This window comes from Canis lupus, chromosome 31 (assembly GCF_011100685.1).
Source record: "Canis lupus familiaris isolate Mischka breed German Shepherd chromosome 31, alternate assembly UU_Cfam_GSD_1.0, whole genome shotgun sequence".
NCBI classification, from domain to species: domain Eukaryota; kingdom Metazoa; phylum Chordata; class Mammalia; order Carnivora; family Canidae; genus Canis; species Canis lupus.
The window spans coordinates 30,023,724-30,030,181 of record NC_049252.1 but is presented as its reverse complement, the minus strand read 5'-3'; the positions used below and the strand labels follow the sequence as shown (position 1 = coordinate 30,030,181).

At 44.4% G+C, this 6,458-nt stretch overlaps 1 protein-coding gene across 4 annotated transcripts in view; it reads left to right on the top strand.

The window, feature by feature from the left end:
- RUNX1 (RUNX family transcription factor 1) overlaps window positions 1-6,458 on the top strand; it is a 249,211-nt gene that overhangs the window by 62,652 nt on the left and 180,101 nt on the right. The gene's annotated exons all lie outside the window — the stretch shown is intronic.

The window sequence follows — 6,458 nt, the reverse complement described above, 5'->3', positions numbered from 1 at the left end:
CGGAGCTGGGCTTTTGTGGGGACCCTTAGCCACCCACTCAGCTGGTGCCCGACTCGGTGCGGATAAACGAGATCACGTAAGGCATCCTGGAACCAGCGTCAGTGGGTACCTGACCTTACTTGTGTATATTTATAAGATGCTTGGGAAGGTATAGAGAGATTTCCCTGGAAGGGAAACTGTCTCCCTGGAAGCCCACACGACCCTGCAAGGGAAGAGAGGGCCAGCAGCCCCATTCTCAGAAAAAGAGACTGAGGTTTCTAGAGGCTCTCTGACTTGCCCCTGGCCACTGGGGCATCAGAGGGGGAGCTGGCCCTCTTTCTGGGGCTCCAGGCCTCACACCAGACTCTTCCCCTCAACAGCAAGCCTGCCACAGAGGTAGCACTTCCCAGACCCTGGAAGAAATCTTGGTTTTTCTTTAGCTTTTCTCTTCCTGAGTGACTTCAGGTTCTGTCCATTCCTGTCTCTGCAGAGAGCTGTAACCATTTCTCATTTCCATATTCTTGGGTGCGCTCCTAGCCAGGATGAGATACTCTTTTTTTCCTTTTTGGTTTTATGAGAATTTTTTCAGTGATGTCAGACTTCAAAGGAAGCCTCCCACCATAAAGATCACGACCAGACTCACACTGTGATTCTTTCCCATCCCTGCGGCAGAAGGACGGTGGTGCTAACACATGTCTCATCTCCCCTTGACATGCGCACTCTGTGGAGTGATCTCCAAAGCCCCCCACTTTCTCTTTCAGGTCCTGAAATAGTGTGTCAGGAATCAGCCGCGCCTCTCCAAGCCAGGAAGCTGAGTTCCTGGTGCCTCCATTTGTCATTTGCCATCTTGAGCTCCCTAATCCGTGTTCCCTGCCCTGTGTCAGCACTGGGTCCTCCCCCCCACACTGCCCCCCCCCCCCCCCAATGTCTGGCTTTCCTCAGGAACTCACTAAATGCCCCTGTTCTCGCTAAGTCACTGAAGCCAGGCCGCAAGGCAGCCCAGTGAGATTTAATGGACTCTTTGGGCAGTGATTCACTGAACAAAGCCTGACTGTCTGACCTGGAAACCACACAGTGGGGAGTTTAGAAAACGTAGGGGTAGTCAAAACAACGTCCCTGGGGCGGCCATTGATTGAAGTTCAAAGGAGCAAAGATGTAAGTCAGAACCTTGTAATGACAAGGGCGGGCCAAAGAAATACATTGACCTGGGCATGAAGCCTTCTGGGACGAGGCTTCCTGAGACTTTAAATCACGCCGGTTACATCGGGACAGGCTCCAGGGGCAACGTGGCCTCCTGAGAGAAGCTTCCAGCTGGGCAGTGAAAAGCTTAGTCATCAGAGTCAGAAGACTGTATTGGTTTCCTAGGGTCGCTGTAACAAATTCTCGCAAAACAGCATGGTTTAAGACAACAGAAATGTGTTGTCTCAATTTTCTAGAGGCTAGAAATCCAAAATCAAAGTGTTGGCAGGACCACACCCCCTCCTGAAACTCTAGGCAAGACTCCTTCCTTGCTTCTGGTGGCCCCTGGCAATCCTTGACACCCGTTGGACTGTAGCTGCAATACCCCAAGCTCTGTCCCTGTCTTCCCATGACACCCTTCCTGTGTGTTTTGTGTGTCTCCTCTTCTTACCAAGACACAGTCATTAGATTTAGAGCCCACCGTAATCCGGTACAACTCAGACTAATCACATCCACAGAGATCTTCTTTCTAAATAGGTCACATTCTGATTCCAGGCAGACATGAATATTTGGGGGACACTCTAGGGACCATGGCTCATGTTCCTCCCACATCACCTTTTGCCCCATTTGTAGAATTAGTAATTCCTGGCCTTGACTTTGGAACCTCCTCCACATACCAAAATCTTCTTGTGTGATGTTGAATCTTGACCTTTCAACTTTCACGTTTGAGAAAACAAATGGTGCCCATCTGTGACACATGGCTTGGCATGGTCTGATGAAAAGAGCATTGGAAGTTAATATGCAGCAGGCTGGAAGGTGAAACAATAGGCAGCATCCAAGGACGTAAATTATCAGTGTATAGAGTCTGGTCAAACAGTTGTATCTCAGATAGACTGCCAAACACAGTAGGGAAGTAGGGAATCGGGATGGGGGTGAAGCACAGTTGGCCTTGAAGTGTTTTAATGCTGCCATAGGCTGCTAGCTTTTTAAGTGAAAATGGTACCATTGCCACGAGCTCACATTCTGGAATGTTCCTCCCTTCACAGCCTCTAGTCCTTTCAGTCTACCATCCTCACCCCGATTGATTATACCTGCCACCTTCATGGTGACCCCAAATGCCTCTGGCCACCTCTCAAGCCAGCACCCTTAATCATCATCCCACCATAATGGGCCTGACCCTAGGCTCCATCACCAGTAGCCTGTACCTCCCCACCCCGATCAACCCTATTGCAAGGCCCTGTGATGGGCCCTGGGGAAATAAAGGGCTGTTGACCTAATATTCACATGAAATACCCTCTGCCTTTCAGTTCCTAGTTCCTTACTGTCACTACTTGGTCACATAGAATGACTGCTGCAAGTCACCTCCCTTGTACACATCCTACAACTTACTCTCTCTGCTTTTATTGTTAGTATTCTAAGTATTATTGGAATCACAAACTATTTTGACACAAATTATTTTCTTCTAACCCCTGCATTCAATGCCCAATTTATCCATGCAAAACACCCGACCAAGCTGTATCTTTAAGAGCTGTTCAGCCCGACCCTAGGTTGCAGAAAGCCTTTCCTCTGGGAAGATCTTCTCCCCCCTTATATTCTTGAGAAGAGTAGTGAGTACTGAGGAAAGCACCTGTTCACCCCCTCCTTCCTGAGATGCCATCTAGCTGTTCATTTACGTGCCTTCTTTCTGAGGAATATCATATTTGCTCCACCTCTTTCCACAGAGGTGGGAAGTAATGTGTTCCCCCACTCAAACCCCTCTGCTTCCTCTGGAACCTGCTATGTCAGCTCTTCATCCGCCCCTCTCCCTTCTCTACTCTCCTCCACTCTTGGTCCCACTCCACACGCTGTGTCTCTTGTCTTAAAATGCCTTTCTCATTTACTCAGACGTTCCTTCTCCTCTCCCTGCTGCCCCCACTTCCTTTGGAATGGTGGGTTACAAACCATTTCTCCTCCACGGCACACCGGAGAGTTGTAGCCACTGTGACGATCTCCTCCACAGAGAAGTGATGGGTAGACTGTGCCCAGCTCTGGGATTCTTTGCACTTCCCTCCTTTCTTTCTGCCTTCACGTGGGACCCTCTGGTGCACAACGATATACTGAGATCGAGCTAACTTATTTGCTCCTCTGAGGCCAACAATCTAGGCCATCTCATTCTTTGAAAGAATATGAACTTACCCCTTGGCCCTGTTATTTCACACTGTGGTGATTACTTGTCTCTTACTATTACTACTTTTTCCACAATTCCTTCTCTGCCACTCTTCCCTCTCTCTTGCCCCAGATGTGTCCTAGACCTTGTTCTAGACTCTCTTCTCTATCTGGTCCACCTTTTCCCCTTTGGGGATCTCCTCACTTCTGCCTTGAATGCTGTAGTCTTGTGATGCGCAGTGCTGGCCCTCCAGGCAAGCCCACCTCGAAGCTGTGGCTGAGTCTTCAAGTGATCCCTGAACACATCATCAGGACATCACCCCAAGAAACATCAAGGCAAATGTGTCCCATATTTAATTCACCATCTTTTCTCAGACTTTCCAACTCTCCTCTTTCTGGCAATGGTAACACCGGTCCCTTAGTCACCGGGGCTAAACCTTGAGAACTGACTTTGATACCCCTACTTCCCACCCCCACATCCAACGACTGGCTAGGTTCTATGTTTCACCTCTATCCAGTTTCTAAAACCTACTAGCTGTCTAAGAATTATGTGTGTTGTAGACACAGAACACAAGAAAAATTATGTGAGTGAGATCAGACAGTTAAGATTGTATATCGCTATAGTTATTCCGATTAGCTTTTATTTTACACCCTGAAGGTACGTGGCATGCTATTAACTGTTTTGATAAGCAAATAGTTCAACATGTTTATAACAACTTGTCAAAAAGTGGAAGCTATTTGTTATTAATAGTAGTAAATTTATCTTAGTATTTATAGTAGGAGCAGCATCTTTTAAGTAGCTTTTTATTCTATCCTATCTGTTAAAGTCTATCAAGAGTTTTAGAGAAATAAATGCCAATGTTTCTGGAAAGAATGACTCATTCAGTACTTTAGCTTAGCACTTCCTATGATTCATACCATCACTAAAGCTTCTAATACTTCACCTTTCTACGGGCCATATTGAGAGAAAAGACTTAAGGATAGGGTGTGATTTGGATGTCCAATAAGGCCTTAATCCTCCAAAAATTCTACCTCATTCACTCTACATTTAGCACCTTTACAGCCTGACATCTGTGAGCTGGGAGAAAAAAATACAGAGGACATAGAACAAGGTGCTTAGAATGTTCCTGAAGGGAATGTTCCTTGGGAAACAGCATAAAGTATACTCAAGTAGTAAGTAGACTTTAGCAACAGGTCAACCTGGCTTCAAATCTTGGTTCTATCATCTCTTGACTGTGAGATCTTGGGAGATGACTTAACTTCTCTGAATTCATGTAATATTTTTAAAATGGAGATATTATCCATTTTTTCCCATAAGTTAGATTTTTTTTTTGTCAGAAAGAATAAAAACTTGACAATGAGGCTAAAAGTCTAGTGGATGGTAGCTTTTGCAACCCAGTCTCGTTCTCTCTCTCTCCTTCACACACACATGCATGCGCACACACGCAAACGTATCTTCTGATCTTATAACTGAGTCTTGGGATAACCCTGGACTCTCATTAAGAGTTGCACTTTCATCAATCATACACCTTCTTCATTCTAACATCTGATATCAATGGTAGTTTCTTATGAACTCTTGATTTCTTTTTTTAAAGATTTTATTTCTTTATTCATAAGAGACACAGAGAGAGAGGCAGAGACATAGGCAGAGAGAGAAGCAGACTCCCCACCAGGAACTCGATGCAGAACTCAATCCAGGACCCTGGGATCACAACCTGAGCCAAAGTCAGATGCTCAACCACTGAGCATCCAGGTGTCCCGGAACACTGGATTTAAAAGACTGTCCCAAGAAGACTCTATAGCTAACATATGGCAAAAGATAGTTTTGAATCCTTGATAGGAAAAGGGACAGTATTTTATAGTTCTAACGATTCAAGAAGATAAACACTAATATGCATATGGTAAAGGAAATGGAACAAGGCACTGGGTGGTTGCTGGATAAAACGAAGCACCTTCTGTCTGTATGGCTGTCTTCAGCATGGGCACTTACTAATGAATGCACCGAGCTAACTGTTGGCATTGAACACTTCAGCCTTGTGTTACAGCTATGTGTTCAGCAGCTGTTCTAACACCCATCCTTTCAGGATTTTGTTCAAGCAACAGAAAAGTTTGAGGGGAGGTGACTCCCACTGTGCTGATGGCAATGACCTACAGATACCAAAAAAAAAAAACAAGTCTCAGAACCATTTGGTTGCTAAGGAAATAGACACAGCCATTATGAAACTTAAGGCCACATTTGGTGTCTTGAAATACCTAAATGATCAAACCAAATGGATCAAATGAGTTACCAAGTAAAATCCACAACAAAAAATCAGTTATTAATATAGCAGGAAGTAATATTCTTCCAAATTCCATGGCTCATATGGATCCAAAGATCTGTCAAATCTATTCATTATTAAACCCATAAATAATGCAATGGTAGACACTGAATTAACAAATCTTTTCAGGCTCTCAAATACACTTCTAGGAAAAAATAATCCATTCCCAGGTGAGCTAAGATGGTCCACACAGACCAATCCATTGGTGCCAGGTCCAAGGGCTCCAGATTTTTATTTATTTGTTTAATGAGAAGTTTGTATAGTACTGTTGGAGATTTTCATATCCAACTTTCAGTGGGAAATCAGAAGAGTATTACCACAGCTCCATTATCCTAAACAACCACAGATTTATAATTCTGTTGCCACCAGATTAACTGTGTTCTGTGTTTGTGTAGCCAGAGCAAGGACTTCAAGGGGAGGCAACTTCCTATTTTGTTTCAACTCAGATTGAGGTAGAAGTCAAGGAACTCAAAATCTGCTCCCCCAGGAGTGTGCAACTTTCTCATATTGAGACCCTCAGCTGCTCCTGATCTTAGCAGAGGACTTTCCCCAAACTCTTCATCTTCCTCTTTGATATTTTACCCTCTTAATCACTTTAAGTCAACAATCCATGACTGACGGTTTTGCTGATAAAGTACCTTTATAATGATAGACTTGGTACTTAAACTTCCGCCTACATCTTCTCTAAGTTGGTGACCTAATTGTAGCTGATTCTTCCAGTAGAAATACTCACTTGTTAACCTCAAGTGATTTCTGGGCATGGCTGAAATAAAACAAATTGCTTTTTGAGGTTATGATTCCAGATTCTGTGTCTTATTTTCCATTGCTTCTTGTCCA